Raw genomic sequence first — 24482 nt, forward strand, 5'->3', positions numbered from 1 at the left:
TTCATCGATGGTGAAGCCTGCGGATGTTGGGTCGTAAAAGACACGTTCCATCTGAAATTCTCGCCGGTGGATTGCTGTTATAGCGGCCCGAGTTTGCAACAGCTTTCGTCGAGGAATTAAGAAGGAATGAAGCGGTCTCTAAATGGCGTCGCGTTAATGGTCGTACTTTGGATTGTGTTACAAATATTTGGTCAGTCTGCCGTCTTAGAAATCCAGGACGAACTAGTGCAGCAAGCGGTAGAAGCAGAAAGTAAAATTACATTTGCATTAATAAGATTATTCGAGGACTAATTAATTCACATCTTTATATACTTCTCGGATAGAACACAATTTCAAAGACCACCACTGCTCGACAAGCCAAAAAACTGACCACGAGGGAAATTTACAACGCTTGTAATCACTCAACTATTATTTGGACGCAATTCGCAATGGTGCAGAAATGCATTATTAGCGCAACGATCGCATCGTTTCCGGTCGACGTAAATTCGCGTGGGTCGTTCATTTCGCGGTGCAAGGTCGGGTTTTTTTCGCCCAAAGTTTCGATCTGTCCATCGCTTCGAATTACCGTTCGCCAGCGTGGACACGTCCGTTTCCGTTCGCGCGACCTTGCCCTTCTTCGCGACCGCCGCCTCGACGGAGCTGCACCGAACGGCTCGCGATGCACAGCTCGTACCCCTCGTTCCGCGCCAGGCGACGTTGTAATACGTGCAACGTCCACTTAGATACGGTCACGTAGCTTGGAAAGCAAGAAACAACCGCCGGGACGGTGGAAGTAAATTCATAATTACGAAGAAGTACGACGCGCCGCGCGAGAGTTCCCGTCCAGTTCGCCGCTTAAGTTCAAATTCGCTGGGTGGGGTGAGCGGCTGAAACTGGGGATGAACGTTGGATAATGCCGGATTAAAGTATAAGAAGACGACGAGGGAGCATAATCGGGAAGCGGGCGCTTTTTATTTACGAGCCTAAGTCGAAGGACCGCCTTATTTATGGGTCAAGGAAACGGAGTTGTTTCAAGAAATTTAGTTTTTAGGGGGGACGGATTAGTGAGAGTCTATTTTGCGTATATTGGATCTCAGCAGTAAAGATCTTCATGGTTTTTATCAAAATCTATGGGACTCAAATGCAAATTGTATAATAATATGAAAGTTATTAGAGTATACCTCGAAACTGTGTTACTTATTAAAACAAGTCCTTGAAAAATATATATGAAAGACGATGTTATTCCTACATTTTTCTATCTACTAAATTCATCTTGGTGTTCCTTTCAATCTTCATAAACGAGGACCTTTTGAACGACGTGCAGAAAAATCTATCGCGAAAGAAAAAAGGGACGAAGCTCTTCCTCGACTTTCGTAGCTAGAACCGTAAACCGCACGGTCGCGTCACTCCGTTCGCTGTTGAACGACATCCAGTTGCCACGCGTGGCAGAAGCAACCGCGGCAAAGCGAAAGAAACAGCGAGGGCAAAGCACTTTCGTCCACGACGATTTCCCGGAGGCCGCGAGCCGGCTGCACGCTCGACGAAGTCGGCCATCTGCGCTTTTTCCCGACGAGAGCCACGGCGCGCTTTGAATTCGAAGGGGTGAGAGGAACGAAGGGCCGCCAGGGCGCGGTAATTCGAGCCGGTTTTTCACTTTTCCACTCGGACACGGCCGGCGTCGAGCGCTTATCGTCCGAAAAGCGGTTCGCTGTACTTACTTTCCGCGCTCCGTCGCTCTCGCCCGGGTGGTATCGACCGCGACAGGTCGCCACGAATTGGAAATTCACCGTAAATCGGACGGAAACAATAACAGCGATCCGTTCAGCGATGCTCCGCGATACTTTGACCGGAGAAATTTGTTGCGCGAGCGACTACGTACACTTTGAATCGGGAAATTGATTTTACGAGCTGAAACGCGAACCAATGGCTATCCTCTTGGCAACTTTGTTACGATCAGTTTGTGGACATTTTGGAATTCAACGGGTATAGACGCGTACGCATTGCTACGGGTGACTAATTTACCTTTTATAATTTGGCATGGCCAATAAATAATTTTAGAAGGAACGTTCCTTAATATAATTCAAATTAAATGTTACTGTTAAAATTAATTATAAAAGGATTGAAATTCTAGTTATTAATTTTTTCAAATCTGCGCATAAGAGATCTACTCTTAAATATGTTGAAACCTGAAGACACTCTCTTTATAATCGTCCAAAATGTTAAAAGTATATAGGAGAATATTTACGTACTCCTTTGTTGGTACAAGTACAGAACATGCCCTCTTCGGTCGCAGAAATACGAAGTGTACGGAATTCCTGCGATTTCTTTCTTTCATATTTTCCTTCAATGGCGGAACTGTGGCCATTACTTTGAAGAATGTAAGCAAGCTTCGAATAGCTCGGATGTCGTCTGAAAGTGTCTATAAATTGTCTGCGTAAAGGCGACCGTAGTTCCACATCGCCGACTTCAAGTTTCTATCATAAAAACCATCTATTCGTCAATGAAAAAATAGAAAACCGGGATCTTCTCGACCGCTAGAAGATATCGAAAACCTTCAGACATCTATAAATACATCGTTCAGTATACTACCAAAATAACAATTTACGCCCACAGTCAATTAACAAATAAACTATCGCCCTTCGATCTAACTTTAAATATCTGAACCCCCTCGTACATATATTAATTTCTGAAATTAAACCCCACCAAAACTCCCACAAACAACTCATGTTACCTAAGTAGAACAAAATTCCTCAGATTTCGATTTGACACCCCCAGATGCACCACCAACGCACCATCCACACTGATTGAAACTCGTATTACCCAATTTGTGGGGCACGAAAAGACGAGCGAGTATAAAACCGATCGATGCGACCGAAGCGTAATTACTACTTGTCCTGTCCCAGCGTCAACCCCTCCGGGCTTTTATTCCGCCTCGTAAACCTGTCCGCGCCATCCATCGCCACCCCCGCCGCGATAAATCATAAATTACGCGGGATCGCATTCGTCTCACGTTCCCGTCGCATCCAGGACGAGCGCGTCCAGAAGAATATCCGCCCCCGGAATCGGCTGTGGAACGGATGTCGAACCCGTCGCGGGATCGAGCGGCTCGCGAACGATCGGTCGAGCGTTGCGCAAAATCTGCCACGCTCGAGCGACGATCCTCCAGTTGTCCGCCGAGAAACGCGCTCGAGCGCTCAGCGGATCATCGGTCCGATAATCATTGTTTCGCCAGCCGTGGTGGAGCGACGTACAAAATGGATCTATCGGGTCGAGCGTCTTCGACGAGTCGTAGGATGAATATTGAAAAGCAGGAAGCAGCTGGGAGAATAGAATTATTACGCGCTCCGACGCGCATTTCTCAGCGGATTTCGACTCTGGTTTTGACGTGTACGGTTCGATAAAAATATGGAGGCTTTTTTTTGGAAATTATTATTATGGGATCAGAAGAAATTGGAAGGTGTAGATTAATATTTTACTTTTTTTTTTTTAAGTGTTTCTTGTGAGATTTGTACTTGTGGAATCTTATATGTATAAAAGAGTAATTGTAGCAAAAGTGGATGACTATTTTGTATACTGTTCTGTACGTTCCTTGAAAGCATAACTGACTAAAGTTGAGGTAATCTAGAGCGAAGTAGTTTATTATAAATAGAATACTTGATTATAAAAATTAGAAAAGGTTTGAGAAATTCATATGATCGTTCGTTGCCGACCAATTGTGCAAATACGATTTTCCCAACATCTATGGTGAATTAACGTTCTAATTATGGACAGATTCCATCAATAATCATAACGCAATAGCAACAGACCGGCGATCATAAAGCTTCGAACATACGCGCGATATTTCTTCGCAGCGGAACATATTTACCGCGGTTTTAACCGAGTTCTCGTTGAAACTCATAAAAGAACACAGTGCAACGTGGCAATTTTCCGAAACGATTTACGCGCTGGCTCACCGACACCTCCGTTGCAACATTACTACCGGCGTTCAGACGGAAACTTTGCAATCGATTCGATCGCTTATCGTGTTTTCTCAGGCTTCCCGTCGCGGATTCTCGAGGCCGTTGCGTCGATCGAATCGTCGAGAAATCGAATTAACCCTCGGAGCGCTCACCACAATAGTTGAACGTGGCAAAAAAATGTTCACCGTTTTTATTACTTAAATTCCACCTAACTTTTCTGTATGGTATAGAAATATACGCGCGCAGTTTTTTAATGCTACATACCTCAACCCTTTCATACATCGTTTCTGGAACGAGGATGTCTACTGTGTGTAATAATTTTTGTCTGATCATTAGAAGAATTTAATGAAAATTTCTTTGCGATTAAACCAATCGTCAGCTTCAGTTTCATCGTACTTAAATTCCACCTAACTTTTCTAAATGGTATAGAAACATACGCGCGCAGTTTTTTAATGCCACATACCTCAATCCTTTCATACATTGTTTCTAGAACGAAGTATTGTACTACTGTGTATAATAATAATTTTTTGTCTGATCATTAGAAGAATTTAATGAAAATTTCTTGGCGATTAAACCAATCGTCAGCTTCAGTTTCTTCGTACTGCGAACACTACTGTTATTTTTATGTTATTTGCAATAAAATTGTATGACTATTTCGATAACTATTTCATAGACCCATGTATAATGCTAAACGAATCGAAAATTATTTTCTATGGTTGATTGACAGCGTTCTGTTATGCCAAACAATTTCGATGAAGTACCTTTGTTGGTATTATAAAATATTCCAAAGAAATCAAGCTACACTTTCGATTCGTTTCGCGGTCAATGGCATATCGGGGACGTGCATAGAATGCAACGAACTCGTTTTCACTCGAATACACTCGTTTCCACATCTCTGATGCATTTATTCGTTGCGTTAAAATACATCGCTGTGTCTAAATCTCTTAGAAAGCAAATAAACGGTTTACTTCAAGAATCTTGAGTTACCAATACCTCTATTTTAACCAGACACTCTAATCAAGTATATATAACACAACTTGAAACGTGAAGTTAAAAACAATTGCAAATATACACGCATCTATTTAGATAAGACACAAAATAGAAAAAATAAGTTATATACTGTCAAACAGTCATTGTTAAATGGTGATATATCCCACGAAAGCATTAAAGGGTTAATTTCTTAACGTACGTAGAAAACAAAATTATGTTTAATCATTTTCAATGGATACAAACTCGTGAGAACCATAGAATGTTACTATTTTTCACTGAAATTCTATTCCAAACTTGAAGAACCGTGTTAAATATGTATATTACACCACCATAAAGATGGCTATCGCGATTTATGAGTTTCACAGTGGTTTCGATTAGAGGCATGATATATTACGCGAAGATCATCGACCGAGAAATCCGACTATTCGAGATTTGACCGAATGACACGGAATTCGTATCAATGTCGTCGGGAATGATCAAGAGAATTGAACGTAAGTAGGTCCTAGGATCTCCATTCGTTCATGAATACTGTTCACCTTTCATTACGCGTTGATTTACGACATAGAGTGCTTGCAAGTACGATCTGAATAGGAGACGTAGAAACTGAATTGTATATAATTTATGGCCATGGTTCCTTGCTGTATTATGAACAATAATATTGACTAAATATCGCATAAATTTGAGGAATTACTCTTCTGAGTATTCATATATATCAAATCAAATTTTATTCTAAGAAATATCAAAGTGAAGCAGAATAAAATACAAAAGGAGTAACGAGAGATGGATATTAATTGGCGAAGTTCTGAATGAAAATAAAATTCATGATTTTTATCAGAATAATATAACAAATAGGTAGTAATGATATTAGAAGATACTGAAGGTGGTTCGTGCCCAAATATCCCAGCATTATCAAAAGAAACGTGATAAATGCGAGCACGTGAAGTTCTATAAAATTGAAGGACTCGATGCGCAACTGGGTCAAGTCCAAAATTTAATACCACCCGAACGACATAGTCCGTGACGAATTAAGACCATAGACAACATTATGCACAAGGCGATTTCCGAAAGTATGTCGCACCCTAAATTAAGTGCGCACTCGACGTGGGTATCAATCGATTATTTTATACATACTCGTCCGAGTTATTCCGCTCGAATTCAATGTCGTTCCTCAAATTCCATGTCTAAATGAAATTTCGACGATGCTTCGAATGATATTCGCATTTGACGAAGCTTTAATAAAACTTGCGATTTCATGCGACTTTCATTTTCGAAGTAACTCTTGCTCTACTTACATCGTAGATTATAGCTTGCTAATAATTAAATTGCATAAGAAAGTCGAGTTATTATTTTTTTATAGTTCTTTCGAAAAGTCCCGCGAACGTTCGAGGATACGTCGGTCAATTTTACTCAACAGCCGGTGATTTTTACGAGGCCGCGTACGTAGAACGCTCGTTTCGCATTCAGGATATGATCCATGAGAGTTGAACGAAATGTTCCCGCAAAAGTTCCGAACTGTTTCGCGTTTCCGTTTCCCGGGTTCTCACCATATTCGCCAGCCAGATAAAGATACCGTTTTTGTTTATCCGCTGCTCGCGCAATTCGTTGATATCAAAACTAATTTTGCTCGCGAGGCAAGCGTGAGATAATTAGCTTTCACGCGTTTTCGTATCCTCGCCCATTCTCCAAATTGACATAGTATTCGTTCAAATTTCTATCTCTTCTCTTATTATTTTTCATTATTTGCAATGAAAAATTGTATCAATTCAATCATTTACTTCACGAAAAATATAAATAATTCAAGCAATTGTATGTAGTTGTTGATACAATTTAATTACTTTGTACAAAATTTATGAGAAAAATACTGGTTTCTAATGCTAACGAATTTCCATCTTAATTAAAATGATACTTTATACGGGTACCGGTGTGCATAATATCTAATATGTTAAGAGCAAACTGCTAATCAGAGTTTATATGCGATCGTAAACAACTGATCCGAAATGTAACAGCAAACACGTTCTCAGCTCTAAGACGTAACGAAACGTCACATTCGTATCACGTACCAGTACGGGAAATCTTACTTTCATGAATCGAATAAATTTCAAATATCCGCCAAAGTCATTAGAAAGTTGTTAGCTCTCGTTTATCTGGAGAACGTAACACCTACCCACGAAAATTTATGTTCAAACCTACCAAAAGGTACTTTCGATTCCTTACAAAAATTAGCCAGATTTGTCGCCGAACATCGCACAAAAAACTATCCTCACTGCGAGTAGTAATCAAAAACTACAATAAACTATAAATAAATTCCTAAAAGTACCATTACAATTTTAATGGTACAATTAATCTCAATAAATTAGAAATTACCAATAAGCCTACACGAAATCTGAAATCTGCAGCGTGGAAATACTTGGTTCGATCGTTCTAACTAATCATTTATACGAGGACTATCGCTAACTCAGCTTCGTGCATCCATCCACCGTAATTTCTATGGGTGAGGAAACGCGTTACGTGGCCTTTCGCTAGGAATGCGTCAGTCGAAGTGGCTCTTGGACGAGAGAACTGGTTGCGGTTCATTTTCATGCCGGTTTCGCCGGTTTTCCAACGCGAAGCTCGACTCCGGAACGAACGTCGAGTCGTGGTCGATCCGATTATGCAATTAACGAGACCGAGCGGAAAGCGACCCTTGGCGAACGCGCGATCATCGCGGAGACGTCGCTGCCTGAGTTTCCACAAATTGGAACGCTGACTCTTGCGAGGGTAATTCTTCACGAGGCGACTGGGATGCGTTTCGCTTCCCGATCGCCTTGTTAGGCAATGATGTATGACCGCTGGGAGGCGAGTCGTTGCGTAATTTTCGTGTGCACCCGCGATATATTTAGTGGGCAAGTGTAGCCGGGGCCCGTGATCGAGAACAGGTGACCGTTTCGCGTTTAGCGGGGGTGATTGATGAGAAACCGCGTCCGTTATAAATGTTAATGGCACTTGTGACTGATGGTGAGGCTCGCGGGCCAGTTTTTGCACGGGGTGCAACCGCGTCTTGCCTGCTTGGTGGTCGCTGAGTATCGGTTCGAGTCCGCGAGAGATTGGACGGCCATCCGGCGTAAAAGGAACGCTCGATCATTTCTGTCGCGCGAGATTTTTAATCTACCATCTTGCCTCGTATTAATACACACCTTTTTTTGTGATCACTCGGCTGAATAGAATAGCGACTTTACAGGCCGAGGTAAAATGAAAATTAGAAATATCGGCACACAGTTGCACTGTCTCGTGCGATGGTATCAGCGAGCAAGTATATATTTGAATAAGGTTTTTATTTCTCTTTTATTTTAACTTCAGAATCATTTAAATTTCTCTTAAAACTTTTCTTACACCTTCTATCAACCGAAAATCGATACAAGATCGCCAACACTAAATTGAAATCGTCATTATAAAACCAACGACGAGGACTCGACCATATCCTTCATCACCGCTGCGAAATATTTAAAATATGCCACTAATTTTTTAATCAGAAGTATTAACTCATTTCTTCTTCCTTTAAACGCGACTTCGTTCATCTTAAAACTGAAGCTACCGCATGAAAGGATTGACAATCACGTTCCACTTTTAACTCCCAAAAATACCGTCGTATCATCTGCACTTCCAAGAAAACAGCAAAGCGAGGTGATATATTCCAGCGAACCTGAATCTTGGACGGAAATCAAAGCTCTCGAACGAGCGAGCAGCGCTGCACGCGTCAGAGTGTTGCACACGAGTTTCGTAACGATCTGCTCGCGGATAATCGTCTTGGATTCCGGTGTTTCGCGCGTACGCAAGGTAAATCGTGCTGTTTAACGAGCGGTGCACGCGTCTCTGGGGTCAGCGGTGGCAGCAGCGGATACCACCGCGACGGTACCGTTTAATCTGTTTATTTAGCGAGCCAGTTAATCCCGAGGAGCAGCGCGTCGCAGAGGCGCATTGTCGCGGGACGCGTCGAGCAATCACTTTGTCAGACACCTAGACGCTAACAGGGAAATTTATGCGAGCAACGATTGGGAGTAACGCAGGTGTGGATTGATATTGATTGCGAGGAATGGAAATATGTGGACAATTAGGGGCTTGGTCGCGAAGCAGGCAAGGACGCGCGAAATTTGATTGATCGCTCGCGTTTTGTAAACGCATTATTTTAGCCAGACGACTGTTCGTCGTTTGTAACGTCGTACTCTGTTCAACGTGTTGATCTTCCACCGTTGATTGTAAATTTAGTTGGGCTCGAGGTAAGAAGAGGGGGTAGTTTTTATTAATCGAAGAAATGTACGTTTCTTGAGTGGAGAACTTGATCGTGTCTCTCAGTTAGTCGTATGTAATTGATTTAGTGACTAGAATAGGGTTTTCATGCAATTTTGACAATCGAAGAGTGTCGTGATCGAATACAGTAAAATTATAAAATTATAGAATGGTAGTTTGAAGATTTAAGTGTTCCTTTATACTTGTGCATTGTTATATTGCGAAGTTTTATTCATGAAGGAACACTTGGTCGATGTATAAATCTCTTTCGATGCAGTGAAACATACCTTAAATGTTTCGTAATATACACCATATACCGTTAGAGTGGCTCACTTCGAGAGTTGCACGCCAGAAAAGCCGTCTGTTGAGTATCAACCAGTATATTTACTCGACATTATGCATAATAGACGCTTGCAGAAATAATAATCATTGCTGTGCGTAATACTTGGCGGAACCTTATCCATGATAATGATCGTGTACTTGCTGCGATTACGTTCGAGTTTAGTTATCTTTTATTTAATTACACTGAATTCGAAGGTAAACATTTTCTAGCCAACGCAACAATTCTCAAAGCTCTTTGCCAACCGCATGGTAAATAATCTTGATAGAAAATGCAAATGGTAATTGTATGATTTCTTCGTATTTTTCTAAAATTCTCGAAATATCCAACAGAAGAGAAATTATAAGCTTTACCTGTTCGTAGAGAAATTATTTGATTGATTTATTACTTTTTCCTATAAAAGATAATTAAAGACATAGAGAGTGTGCAACGCGATCGATTATGATAGTCCAGGTCACTGAATTGGGAGAAAAAACCGCGAGGCAAAGAGGGAAAATCGATTCGTCCACGATTGTACACGTACACGTAGTTAATTAAAGTAAAATGGGGGCACGATCGTATTCTGTTAATCGTTGTCTGAAGTAGCGAGCCGGTCGATAGATCGCGTCGATCGACCACGAGCTAGCACCCGGTCTTCGATTTGCTTTCATTTCTTTCGCAAGGCTACGGAAGTGTTCTCACGATCTTGAGGCGATTTGCGTTTCACGAGCGCTAGTTCGAAGTAATGACTCAGTCTGCGCAGAGAACTCTTTTTAATGGAACATCGAAGGTGTATACTTTGAATGTTCGAAACTACGATGAATTCGTACAGTGTGCAATCTTTTGGATAGAATAATCTATCACGTGTTTGCATCGAGAAGTGCAGCAAATATTATTTTATGCGATTATAAGAACTTTTCGAATTTATTGGAGACCTTCATCTACATTCGAACCATCTATCAAAACCATCTGCTACACATAAACTGTTCGGAACACACCAGTTTCATTATCACCAATTTATTCCACTAATTACCTCAATATCTCAAATGCATCCCACTAAATACCTCAATCCCACTAATTCCTCTCACTAAATATTCTGAAATATTCCCACAGGATGTTAAGAACCTGTTTACTGTTACATTTGGTACCAGCTATTTGTGATCAAGTACAAACACTAATAAAAAAATCATTTTAATCAAGATTTAAAATAGTAACCATTAAAACCAGTATCTTTCTCACATTGCAGAAAGTAATAAAATTATCAGCAAAATACTTTCTAACGTCACATTAAAATATTTCCAATGTGCAACAAAAGGAATCAAGCCAACGTTTCTCAAACTACACAACCATACAGTATCGTTCCATCGAAGCTACCAATTTAAATATCCAAACGCCAAATAATCGTCGCAACAAGTACCATCATCAACCCCTGACAACCTCTTCGTTCGACTGACGAACAGAACAACGCAGGAATCAACAGAAAGAGAGAAAGAGAGAGGATCTCCCTTTCAGAGATCCTGAAAACGCTCGTCCTCCTCAGGAACGGAAAGACGTCGGCTGACGAGAGTGGCTCGATTTGAAATTCAACCGGCGCCTGCACGCTCGATCGCTCGCGGAATAACTATACCGCCGCTCGTTCCGTTTCCCCTTTTTTCCACCGACGATCGCGGTTCACAGGCCACCGATAGCCTGGTAACCCGCTTTCAGAGTCTCAGCCGTTGCTTAGGGTAAGGGCGCCGCTGAAAACCACGGCTGAGTGGAACGTATCTGCGTTGACATACAAACTCCACGGTAAAATCGGCTCCGTTTCGATTCCGCGCATCTGTTTCGAGGTATACGCCAAATTCTCTCTTCTCTATCTCGCCCCCATTTTTTATCTCAGCGTTGATAAAATTTGGACAAAATTTAACACGAAACGTAACTCGAAAGAGCGTTTCGAGTCTAATCGACGACAGTGCGACGACCGATAGGTTCACATCTCGATAGATTGGTATCGAGTTCGGTTAACAAGCGTGGAGACTCGAAATCATACTTCGAGTTAAGCGAAGAACAGGTTATCATTTTTGTCGATTGATCTCGAATTACGTTGACATACAAACTCCACGCTAAAATCGGCTCTGTTTCGATTCCGCGCATCTCTTTCGAGGTATACGCCAAATTCTCTCTTCTCTATCTCGCCCCCATTTTTTATCTCAGCGTTGATAAAATTTTGACAAAATTCAACACAAAACGTAACTCGACAGAGCGTTTCGAGTCTAATCGACGACAGTGCGATAACCGATAGGTTCACATCTCGATAGATTGGTATCGAGTTCGGTTAACAAGCGTGGAGACTCGAAATCATGCTTCGAGTTAAGCGAAGAACAGGTTATCATTTTTGTCGATTGATCTCGAATTACGTAAGACCGACTTAGACCGGATCTCAGATGCTGATTGGCGATTTTCCTGACGCAATTTAGAACGGATTGACATTTATTTCGATGCACGTCTAATATCGTAACATTAATCTATTAAAGTGAATGAAGTACACTGACTGAAATAGGTAACCACGTTGCTCCAACCGTCTAACGAGGCGGTCCATTTAATGAGACGATTAACATATATTACCAATCGTTAATAATATTAAACATAAATGACCCTTAGTCGATTAAATATGTAGTAAAAATCATATTAAAACCGCATAAACCTCATGAATCGTTCGCTAATGAATAAAATCAGTCGATCAATGCACACAGAGGAATAAAGAGAGGATATATACACTGAATTCGAAGGTAAACATTTTCTTGCGGACGCAATAATTTTCAAAGCTCTTTGCCAACCGAATGGTAAATAATCTCGATAGAAAATGGAAATGGTAATTGTATGATTTCTTCGTATTTTCCTAAAATTCACGAAATATCTAACAGAAGAGACATTATAAGCTTTACCTGTAGAGAAATTATTTGATTGATTTGCTACTTTTTCCTATAAAAGATTGACATTTTTGTGTGAAAAGGGATAGTAAAAGTGTGTACGTACCACCAGGAAGCATCCTCCCGATTGTCCCGGTCATATGGTCGCGTGCAGGCTTCCTCGCGACTGGATCACGCGGTGGCAAGGTCACACGGCGTGGATCACGCGGGATCCACGGGTTGAACGCACTCGATTCCTCTTCACCGTACGCTGAGGCACGCTCTACCTGCCGTGTCGACGGCCAGCCATGCACTGGACCGGGTGTATTTACCTGTGCTCACCTGGCCGGCGTGGATCCGTGGCTAGCGGCAGATGAGATGACCTGTTCCTTCCGGGTTTCCACCAATGCAACGCGATGCTTCTCTCGTCGCCACGCTGATCCGAGTCCTCCTTCTGATCCAAGACCTCCTTTAACTTTCTTCACACTGGAGAACGCTTTTCTCGAACAGCCATTTTGCACGGAGTCTGCGAGTTATTCGTAAAGTCTATTAAATGACGTGCACTGCGAGTATTTTGAGTTCTTATCAGCTTTTTAAGGCGGCAGATGAGATGACCTGTTCCTTCCGGGTTTCCACCAATGCAACGCGATGCTTCTCTCGTCGCCACGCTGATCCGAGTCCTCCTTCTGATCCAAGACCTCCTTTAACTTTCTTCACACTGGAGAACGCTTTTCTCGAACAGCCATTTTGCACGGAGTCTGCGAGTTATTCGTAGAGTCTATTAAATGACGCACACTGCGAGTATTTTGAGTTCTTATCAGCTTTTTAAGATGTCACGCAACGATTTTGTGCTTCCATTTGGTACTTGGTGGCTTAATTGGTTTCATTGGTTCGAGTTTTTGGTAAAATTCTTGCTGTCAGTCTTGGGAACGCAGTCTCGAGAGGTGTAAATACAAATAGCTTCCACTTCATCGTGTGAAAAGTTAAACGAATTTTCGCTGTATCCTCGCTTCGGAGGATCCTACGGATCAATTACCAGCCTCTCGCGAGAAGTCGAGCAGTTTGATCGATTGACTGGCGGCAATCGAGACAACTTTGTCTTGTTTCCCCTGTCTTACAAGATTCCTAGCAACCGGTAATTGGTTACGCGGACGTTTTTCTATAAAAGCCGGCTTGACGTGCAACGATTGATGATGATTAAGTTGCGTTACTCGTTGGATTCGTCGGGATTTAATAACTGTTTATCGGAACGTTCATTGATTCCTATTCGATATCACCATTTGAATAATGTACTCACGTTTCTCCTCTCGCACGCGGTAATCCTTTTACATATTAATTTCAATTCGCCAGCTATATCTACCAACACCATCATTTAACCGAAGAAACTATTACTTCCTAGAGACGATTACCATATTCTACGTTATATTACACATTTCTTGTGTCTATATATATATATATTTTTTAGTAATAGATTAAAGTGTAATTTACTTCGAGTACCCATTTCAATAATCTTCACTCTAATAAGGTAATCAAGCAACACTTCCTATTATATATAACTCGTAGAAAAAACTGATTCCGCTTTCTTTACCGTTTCCGGACCATCGAGGCTCTAATGCGGCACGGAAAAAAGCTGCAGCTTTAAAGACAACCGTGCGTACACCTTAAACCCAAGTCATTAACACGATTGTTCGCATTCCTTTTCACACGGGAGAAAATCTACTTTTCCTTTAACGTCCCCGACACCGATTACCGAACTGAATCGTTTCCTGGGCAACGATTAACGCGGTAATCGCAACACTCCGTTTAAATATCGCAATCGACGACGCTTTCGTGATCGAGGATCGAGGTGTGACGGATTAAACGAGGGAGTCGATCGAATAATTCATTCCAGATCATTGCACGCGCCCGCTGAACGCATTCGAAAGTATTTCCAACATTTTTTTCTATTTCTTCTCTTTTCTTTTTTTTATTTTCCATCGACGCCAGGTTTCGATCGTTTCTAATTTGTTACTCCGTCGTTTGACGAGATTAGCAACCGCGTAATAAATAGGAATTACACGCGACGAAGTGATTCCGTTGGTCGAGGAACGAATTGAAACGCTTCTTGTTAATTAGGGGTGACGCGGAGGCTGCGGTGTCTCCAAGCGGACGAGTGAAAGCAAAACACGCCTGGCCGGGTGTCCCCGCGATTTTATTACGAGAACAACGAGAAGAAACCGCTGGACGAACGAATCGGTTTTAAATTGTGAAGAAATCGTTTCATCGGATGCAGATTCTGTGATTTCTGTAGGTTTTTGGCGAGGGTTCGGTCTGGCGAAATAGGATTGGGTTGGGTTGCTGAAGTAATTGCGAGAACGAGTTATGATTTAAATCTGTTATACAACTCTAAGCTACAATTAAAGTTTTTCTTATTGCTTTATTATTGTACGCTAAAATAGCCTAATTGGATGAAATTGTTTAGAATCGAAGAAAAATTGAAGGAATGGCGAGACTCGTTAAATCCATTCCACTTGCAAAGTGGCAAAACATTTTCTCAACAACATAAAGTAGTATAATTCACGATATTTCCTTCGTTTCGTACCGTTCCGATCACGTCGTTGATCACAGTTTAATTAGACGTGAAAGACCTGCAGATAAAAGTATTAACGCTCTTAATGTTCCGCGATCGGTTTCTATGCGACCGGATGTGTTACAACCTGAAATTTTAGGAGATAACAACCAGCCAGTCACCTGGCCACTTTCTAAATTGTACGTGCAATTCGGACAGTTACTATCGAATTTTGCGTTACACAATTCATCTTAATTAGTACACGTTAGCATCTGGTCCACCCGTTTCCTCATAAAAACGAACTAACTTCTCATTTAAATTGTCGACGCATGTCTTTAGATAGCAATCACTTATCCGTGGAGAACACCCAAATTTCATCGCTGCCTTTGATTTGTACCTTTCATTAAGTACGAGAGATTCGGATCGAGAAGCGACAAGGATCCGTTCGCGCGGCCCAACGTCGCTTTCGTTTTTCGCGAAACTAACACAATCGGGGCCACCTACTTCTTTCTCCTCGAATTCATTCCGGAATATTGTGATTTAGTGGAGTCGCGAACGAGACGACGCGCGTCGAATGGATTAACATTTCGGATCTTATAGCCCATTCTATCCGGCGTCGGCCTATACACGGCATAACAATGCGAGTTTTGCGTGGAAATGAGGTTAAAGAAAGGGGAATGCAAGTCGGAATACCGAGAGGAATGTTACCGCGTGCAGTCTTTTCTTCCCCTCCCGAGGCGCATTAATTTCATACCAAACTGGTTTAGCTAAAACGATAGGGGTTGTATCGCGCAACCCCCCACGTAAGGAATTCCGTTTGTCCCTCGAGGAAACAACTGGACTTGATTATAATTTTCAGTCTGATTTTGATCACTAGGAATAATTAATTATTGTCATTAATTAATAGATTTCATCACTTGTCAATTGCATTTAATGTATCTGGGAAAAGCATTAAATGACACATTGGCCAATTTGTTAAGGAACGTAGAATGATTATATTGAATGAAATAGAGACTGTTACCAATGGCGATGATAATTCATTGCAAAGTTTGAAATTATATTCTTATTTTCGCTAAGTAATTTCAAAATTTATTATAAAAGTTAAAAAGTTACTATATAGATGCTAAAAATTATCTATGGAAGGCATTTTATTTATGTGCATAGTAAAAGATAATTAATTAATAGTAAATAATATTACTGTCAAATTTAATACATATGTAATTAACAATAATTTATTATAAATGTTTCAATCGTATATTAACCAACAGTTACTCATATAGGAAAAAGGCAACATTATGTGGAGTTCTCTACAATTATGACGAGAAACTTAAGAGTAATCGACTCAAACACCGCAGCCGATAAAGTTGACAACTTTAAATAAATCGATATTATCGCTATACCGGTAAAACAAAGAAAGATGTTATACGAAGGAATAAGACAACTGATACCTACACTACTCAGGAACCCCTGATGCCATCTCTGTGACAAGTGCTCAAACTGATCGGATATTAGTTTCAATACTTTCCGTACAGATGACAGTAATAGTTCTTGAGTAGTTTACTTTGCTGTTGATAATTTTGTGCGACCAGTTTGAGCACTTTTTACAGAGATGGCGCCATGGGTCCCAGAGTAAGATCGGTATCATCTGTCTCACTCTTTCTTATAGCTTTCTTATATATCTTTCTCTCTCGTATCTCCAAAGCGAGTAATATCACATAAATTACAGTAAAACTAGTAAGATATACAATAAATTACGATAAAATTACTAAAATATACGAGAAATTACAATAAAACTACTGAAATACTCAAAAAATTACAAGAAAACTAATAAACTCTGCGATAAATTTCAATAAAATTATAGAATAAAATATACAAAAAATTACGCTAAAACTAATGAAATGTAGGATAAATTAAAATAAAACTAATGAAATATACAATAAAAATTAAAATAAAACCTAAGTTTCATATAATACAAATAGTTACACTATAATACTTCTTCTATCTATGGATGGAATTAAATCGATCTAATTAAAACTATTCTAAATCAATTTAAATAGAATTAATCTATGGCAGCCATTAGCTTCTAATTATTTACTCAATAATTTTTAATTGTATCATATCGCTATATGATGCAATTAATAATTATATATTAAATAAGTAGAACCCGGGTCTCACCACGTGGAGGTTGCTGCGAATGGAGACCCACCCTCATCACTTCCTACCTAAAGAAAAATCTACTTTAATTTAGAAATTGTCTCTCTAACCAGGAATTTATATTAATATAGAGAGAATGATTTCTACCTATCAAATATGTTTCATCACACCTATCTAAAAATTTAAGTGAATATAAAGGTACATCACGTAATGTATATTATATCTTCAAGATCTCGTAATACTTCCAAAAAGAAATGCAATGAAAATACAAATCCAAAAGACAGTAAAGGGTAGAGTTATTAGAACATTCTATACAAACTAACTCGAATGAATAGAAAGATGAGAAACGTATGCGTAATAGAAAATGCAAAAATTAATCAATTATAGGCCATTATAGTATGTAAGTATATGGGGTAATAGTTGAATGAACTCGCAACCTTACAAAGGTGAACTAGGATGATTACATAGGTAGCCTGATTTCAGGGACAATCTCAGTTGCCTCTTGGACGCGGAGGTCAACAGACCTACGTCAGTAGTCGGGGTATCCTGAAGGAACTCATGTGGGTGGGGGTTGGGGGGACCTTCAGGAGGTTCCTGGTCCTATAGGGTGGGAGTGGGGGGATCTCGAAGACGTTCCTGGTCCTGTGGGATGGGGGGTGGAGGGGATCTCGAGGAAGTTCCTAGACCTGTGGGGTGGGAGGTAGGGGGATCTCGAGGAGGTTCCTGGTCCTGTGGGGTGGGAGGTGGGGGGATCTCGAGGAGGTTCCTGGTCCTGTGGGGTAGGGGTTGGGGGGGAACTCGAAGAGGTTCCTGGTTCTGCTAGGTGAGGGGTGGGGGATCATGAAGAGGTGCCTGGTCCTGTGGAGTGGGAGGTGAGGGGATCTCGAGGAGGTTCCTGGTCCTGTGGGGTAGTGGTTGGGGGGAACTCGAAGAGTTTCCTGATTCTGTGAGGTGGGGGGATATTGAAGAGGTTCCTGGTTCTGCTAGGTGAGGGATGGGGGATCATGAAGAGGTGCCTGGTCCTGTGGAGTGGGAGGTGAGGGGATCTCGAGGAGGTTCCTGGTCCTGTGGGGTAGTGGTTGGGGGGAACTCGAAGGGTTTCCTGATTCTGTGAGGTGGGGGGATATTGAAGAGGTTCCTGGTTCTGCTAGGTGAGGGGTGGGGGATCATGAAGAGGTGCCTGGTCCTGTGGAGTGGGAGGTGAGGGGATATCGAGGAGATTCCTGATCCTGTGGGGTAGTGGTTGGGGGGAACTCGAAGAGTTTCCTGATTCTGTGAAGTGGGGGGATATTGAAGAGGTTCCTGGTTCTGTGAGGTGAGGGGTGGGGGATCATGAAGAGGTGCCTGATCCTGTGGAGTGGGAGCTGGGGAAACCTCAAAGTGGTTTCTAAGCCTGTGGGGTGAGGAGTGGAAAGATCTTGGAGAGACTGCTGGTCCAATTATGGAAGTTCATGGTGGCTGCTGGTCCCGTGGTGGAGGGTGGCGGAAGCTGCTGGTCCGATGGTCACGTCCTTGGTCTGCTGAGATGGTAAGTTTGAACAAACTAATAATTTAATTTAATGGTGGGTCCCTGCGTAGTCACCTCCACGGGGTGGGCCTGGGCCCTTGGTAACGTTTTCGAAAGACCGGTCTCTCGAAAACGGTATCAAGCTAAGGACTACGCACGTAGACATAAGTATAGTTGTAAACTCGATACTAAAAGTATCAGAATCAGTTAAAAGATTACGATTTACAACTTCTATCTTGTAGAAAAGATTTCATAGACTTACTATCATTATTTCATTTAGTTATTTCATTATCCAACTATTGTTTCATTAATTTTATAGTAGATTAGAATAATTTAATCACTGGTACTTTTAGTATCGAGTCTTTTGCAGTACAATTTAAATCTCTCAAGTCCTTTTCAGGACTTTGGAACTTTAAATTGGATTGCAAATAATTTAAGTTAATTTTAATGAACATATCTGTACATTCACATAATGTAATTTTATAACTGTGTAACCTGAATCCCTTCTATCCTGACTTCCCTAATTTATCTTAATCGAGCATAATTATGGTCGATGGTAATCAGTTTATTGGGTATTATTCTCATTACTTTTTCATAAACACTATTGGTCGGAATTAGGGACGTTTAAAACTATCCTGCATAATCTGTAGTTATTTCTATCTGGAAATCGACTTAATCTTTACTTTATTTTAATTTCGGCGTTTCTAAGTTTCTGCATAGGCAAAAACTCGCTTGAAATCATCGTGGGGTTCATAAACGATTTTGTATTCTGTGATCGTAAAGCAGTGTCATTATTCCCTTTATATTTGCAAATGAGAAAATGGTATTTCCGGTGATTAAAGCGTTGGCGTTTCACCTTTTCCAAAATTCTTTCCAACTGTTTCACGTGAACAGATTGTCTCAAATTATAATCAAGAAAAGCTATTAGAAGAATATTAAAATTGATCGTATTTTCTCCGAAGCTGTTCTCGTTATTCAATGGTTTGAAATCCATTTCGTTCCTTCTTCACTTGAATTTCTACATTCGACGCTGAATCACAGCTAGATCACCGTTAGATCACCGTTGGATCGCCGTGGGATGCGTGCGTCCTTAGTTATAAGCACTTAGATTTAAGTAATTTAATTGTAACTCAATTGTAACAAAATTGTAAAGGAATACATTTTCTTACCCGAAGTGAGAGAGCCATTTCTATTAATCCGTTACCGCTCGTTTATTATAACAGAACACATTGTTCTTGTATAAATCGGTTCGCGATTAGTCAGTACTGATGAAAATGCGTTACATACTCCCTTGAGCATTCTTATTTTCTGCTGCGTGAAATCGCTTCACGCAGTTCTTCTTTTTCTCTAGTCGCACGAAATTCCGTCTTCCATCGTCACGCAGCGAAATAGTCGATACTCAATCAAACTGATGTGGTTTTCGGTGCCCATCGAGATTTCGCAGCCCTGGTCGATTGGTACGCCCGTTGGGTACTCGACCTGGGTATAGGCTTAGCACAGTGGACGCGCTCATCGCAGGTTCGTTCCGAGTAGCTCCTACCCCGTGTCGCTGGGGTCTCCGGACCTGCTGTAAGACGGCTTGGGGCGGTCTACGAAGTTCGTTCTTGTCGTTGGGCAATGCGTCCTAATGCTAAGCCTCGCTGAGATCTCGATGGTACCCGCATTCACCATTGGGGAGAGCGTGGTATCAATTGTTTCGACGTAAGACGTGGCATAACTTGTTCGCGATTCGCGTCGGGTACGGTTCACCTAGTGACTAGTGCTGAACCATCGGGTAGAATGCTCTCGTGAGAATTAACGCAGGTTCATTGATACTTGTTCGTTTCGGTCGCGTCGCGAATTTTATCTCCATTCTTCCAAATCAGTTTCTTCTCTTAACTTTAATTTAACTTAATTTTGTTTCTATTTTTACCAAGACTCTTCGTAACTTTTCTTACAATAGAGTAGTCAAATTTAGAGTATCGTACCGTAGAACTTTTTTTAGAAACACTTTAATTTGTCTAAAGTGTTTGTAGAGTAACTTTAAAAATTTCACTTCTGGTAAGAGAATGGCATTCCTCGTCATCCCTTTCGAAAAGTCCATACTGCAATCTCTAAAACCAATCTTAGATTTTGGAGAATGTATTATGGATTTCAGTTTAAAGTTTACAAGTAGAGTCAGTCCTCGGTACCTTCTGTACCGAGAACACACGAATGTAATGGAGGGTGGATGGGATTAGGGATTATTCTAGGGATGGGTCCCTGCGTAGTCACCTCCACGGGGTGGACCTGGCTCCTTGGTAACGTTTTCGAGAGATTGCGCTCTCGAAAACGGTATCAAGCTAAGGACTACGCATGTAGACATAAGTTTAGTTGTAAACTCGATACTAAAAATATCGAACCGGTTAAAAGATTGTGGTTCGTAATGTTCCGATAAAGATAGATAGATTTTTCACTTGTACAAAGATTTCATAGATTTACTTTCAATAATTTACCATAATGTTTATTCATTCTGTTATTCGACTATTATTTCATTAACTTTGCAATTGATTGGAATAATTTAATCACTGGTATTTTTAGTATCGAGTCTATTGCAATACAATTTAAATCTTCCAAGTCCTTCTCAGGACTTCGAAACTTTAAATTGCATTGCAAATAACTTAATTTAAGTTAATTTTTGCGAACATATTTGTACATTCACATAATGTAATTTTATAAATATGTGACCATTCCCTTTTATCCCAACTTCTCTATCGTAATTTGTTAATCTCTCTGTAGTGTTTGTTCTCGAAAAAGGTTTGTTTCATCATTGGAATTTTAATTTCTGCGTTTCTGAATTTCTGTTTGTTTCAATAAATATTTAATTATACACCGATATTCGTGGGATCATCTTAATAAAATAATCTATATTGGCAAGAATTCACTTCAATTAGCTCGATCAACGATTTGGTTTTTACTTATTCTGTAGTCACAAAGTGGTTTTACTGTTTCATTTATTTTATTCATATATGAAAATGAAAAATGGCACTTTTGGTGAACGCAACGTTGGAGGCATCACTCTGGTATTTTTTTAAAAAATCACCATTCCGCATTTTCCATAATTCTTGTGGATTGCTTCACGTAAAGAGAGATTGTATGAAATTCTGGTCGAGGAAAACTATTAAGAAAATCTCGAAATTCTAAGTATTTTCTGCGAATTTGTTGTCGTCGTTTTCTGGTTGGAATTAAGTCAAGTTAACTTTACGTTCTCACCGCTGAATAGTCGCTGGATCGCCGCTGGATGCGCTGTATCCTTAATTTTAATTAGTTTTATATTTTGTATGTAATTCACATATACTCCATTCCCTTCTTCACCTTTATAAGAAAATTGTAAAAGAATACATTTTCTTATCCAAAGTGAGAAATAGCCATTTTTATAATTCCTTACCGTTCGTTTATTAAAATAGAACTTAATGGTTTTCGCGTAAATCGGTTCGCGATTAGTTGTACTGGTAAACCATTGCGTTACATACACGCTCGAGCAATCTAACTCAATGCTTCGTAGGATCGCTTCACGATCACTTCTCGTTCTTTATTCGTTCGTAATTCCGATTTCTATCCTCACGCAGCGAGATAGTCGAAACTCAATCAAACTGATGTGGTTTTCGGTGCCCATCGAGATTTCGCAGCCCTGGTTGGTACGCCCGTTGGGTACTCGACCTGGGTATAGGCTTAGCACAGTGGACGCGCTCATCGCGGGTTCGGATCGAGTAGCTCCTACCCCGTGTCGCTGGGGTCTCCGGACCTGCTGTAAGACGGCTTGGGGCGGTCTACGAAGTTCGTTCTTGTCGTTGGGCAATGCGTCCTAATGCTAAGCCTCGCTGAGATCTCGATGGTACCCGCATTCACCATTGGGGAGAGCGTGGTTTCGACTGTTTCGACGTAAGACGTGAGATACTTGTTCGCGAATCGCGTCGGGTACGGTTCGCCAGGTGGCTAGTTGCTAAAGTATTGGGTTAGAATGCTCTCGCGAAAATATAACGCAGGTTTATTGGTACTTGTTCGTTTCAATAGTGTCGCGAATTTTATCTGTTTAACCTTTTGAGAATCAATTTCTTTTACAATAGAGTAATAGAGTTCAGAATTTCGTTCCGTACAACTTTCTCTGAGACACTTGAATTATTCTACAGTGTCAGTAGAGTCACTTTACGTATTTCACTTTGGATAAGAAAATGGCATTTCTTGCCATCCCCTCCGTAAAGTCCATACTGCAATTTCTAAAATCTATGTTAGATTTTGGAGGATGTATTATGGATTCCGGTTCAATATTTACAAGTAGAGTCAGTTTTCGGTACCTTCTGTACCGAGAACACACAGATGTAATGGAGGGTGGATGGGATTAGGGACGTAGGGTTGGGTCCTTGCGTAGTCACCTCCTCGATGGTGGACCTGGGTACTTGGTAACGTTTTCGAGAAATTAATTAGTTTCTCGAAAACGATATCATGCTAAGGACTACGTATTACATTTAAGTTAGTTGCGATTCACTTAAAATTTTCTAAACTCTTTGCAGAACTTGGAAACTTTACATAGGGTACGAATAATTATAAAAGTCTAGTTAACACCTATACTTTTCCCCCTCTATAAATTATAGAGAGCAGAACAATATCTGTAGATTTTGCACGATTAATATTTCTGAGCATAGAATATGAAGTTCCATAAAATAAGCACAGACGAGGTACAAGATAAACCAATTACCCAATTTATCTTAAACTACAAGACCTCTATTTATCCATCACATCTTTTTAGCGTTACTTATGTACTATAGAATAGTTACAACTGAAACTAAACGTAGTTTTACTAGTCCTTTAATTGCATCGATAGATCGAAGAAATATTGTATTATAAATATTTGAATTCTATAAAACTTAAGTTTTATTGTAATTTATTGTACATTTTACTAGTTTTATAGCAATTTCTTAAAAATGTATATTGCAATAGTTTTATTATAATCTATTTGATATTACCCGCTTTAGAGACGTGAGAGAGGAAGATATATAAGAAAGCTATAAGAAAGAGTGAGACAGATGATATCCACCCAACTCTAAAAACCCTGGCGCCATCTCTGTAAAAAGTGCTCAAACTGCTCGCACAGTGTTATCGATAGCGAAGTAAACTACTTAAAACTACTTTCTTTCTAAGAAGAGGTGAAACTAGTCGGACATTAGTTTCAGCACTTGTTACATACATCATGTGTTCATAATCAATTATATATAAAATGTTACCAAATGATAAATAGTAAAGTAATATAAATTTATATCATACCTTCTCATGAAGTTCTTACAGTCTTTGTGTCACACCTCCTTTAATAATAATAATGTTCATTACTTATTATATCCATCGTTTGGAAGACATAACTGTTCGAAAAATCTGTAACAGAACAAAACAAAACAATTAGAACAAATATAAAAAGGTAAAATTAGTTATATTAACATTTTATAATAAACAAATTTATAAATCATATTCTTAAATTTCAAACATACCTTATAAACAACTATGACCAATGAAACTCATAACAAAAAGGAAAGCCAGAAGAAAATATAAAGATAAATTCATATTTATAATGACAATGTTCAATAAATAATTAATCAAGTATGCAATGATTAAACCAAGTTTATAATAAAATTAAAGTGTAATAGGATAGTAATTATGAATATTATGCAATCAATAAGCAAGCTTGTGAACGTACCTCGAAAATAGAAGCGTGTTTTGAAAAGTTTTATTGGCAGTAGACGACACGTCTTACCAGCAGTCGAAGACGACACGAACTGACTGCCGATGCCAATCTCCGCATAACCCGCGAACGACCGCACGGGGTCGAAGATGTTCGAACGAGGCCAAAGGCGCTCGAACGTAG

General features: G+C 40.2%; 2 protein-coding genes across 2 annotated transcripts in view; one reads left to right on the plus strand and one right to left on the minus strand.

Moving 5' to 3' along the window:
- Cad89d (cadherin 89D) overlaps positions 1-12741 on the minus strand; it is a 66528-nt gene extending 53787 nt beyond the window's left edge. Inside the window, exon 1 of the mRNA XM_076902868.1 lies at positions 12529-12741. The gene's annotated coding sequence lies outside the window, so the exon portion shown is untranslated. The remainder of the gene's footprint in view (positions 1-12528) is intronic.
- Men (NADP-dependent malic enzyme) overlaps positions 1-24482 on the plus strand; it is a 124993-nt gene that overhangs the window by 80889 nt on the left and 19622 nt on the right. The gene's annotated exons all lie outside the window — the stretch shown is intronic.

The sequence above is a fragment of the Xylocopa sonorina genome, chromosome 10, assembly GCF_050948175.1.
Source record: "Xylocopa sonorina isolate GNS202 chromosome 10, iyXylSono1_principal, whole genome shotgun sequence".
Lineage (NCBI taxonomy): Eukaryota > Metazoa > Arthropoda > Insecta > Hymenoptera > Apidae > Xylocopa > Xylocopa sonorina.